We start from the raw sequence: 488 nt of genomic DNA on the forward strand, positions 1-488 counted from the left end.
AAGCCCGCCTTCACTTCCTGTAGCAGGTGTGGGCGTCCGGGCTCTAGCAGGTCATAAGACGAAACCGGCCTTGGTTGAGTCAGAAGCCGCTGTCACTGAAGGTGCCGGGTCAGCCTCGGAGAAGAAGAGGAGGTGAACACCCTTGACCCGGATTCAGAAGGTCCCACAAACAGGAAGTGAAGGACAAGGACCGTCCGGAAAGGCTCGCCCCTCCGCCCCNCTCCCCGCCCTGCCGCTGCTGCGCAGGCGTGGCCGCTGCCAGTCGAGTCGCGCGGCGACGCCCGCGTCAGTGGGCATCGTGTGTCGAGTCACAGGCGGCTTTCTGGGAGGCGCGGCTGCGAGCGCAGGCTGTAGAGGTGGTCACGATTTTTAGGATCCCTACCTCCCCGTCTCTGTAGGTTCTGTCCGGGTCAGGTTACTCGTGAAAGCCTGAGGAAGTGCTATTTATGTAAAATTTTGTGAATGAGAAAATTTTGGAAACGCGAGAA

This window comes from Crocuta crocuta, unplaced genomic scaffold, assembly GCF_008692635.1.
Source record: "Crocuta crocuta isolate KB4526 unplaced genomic scaffold, BGI_CrCroc_1.0 scaffold112, whole genome shotgun sequence".
Classification (NCBI taxonomy): Eukaryota; Metazoa; Chordata; class Mammalia; order Carnivora; family Hyaenidae; genus Crocuta; species Crocuta crocuta.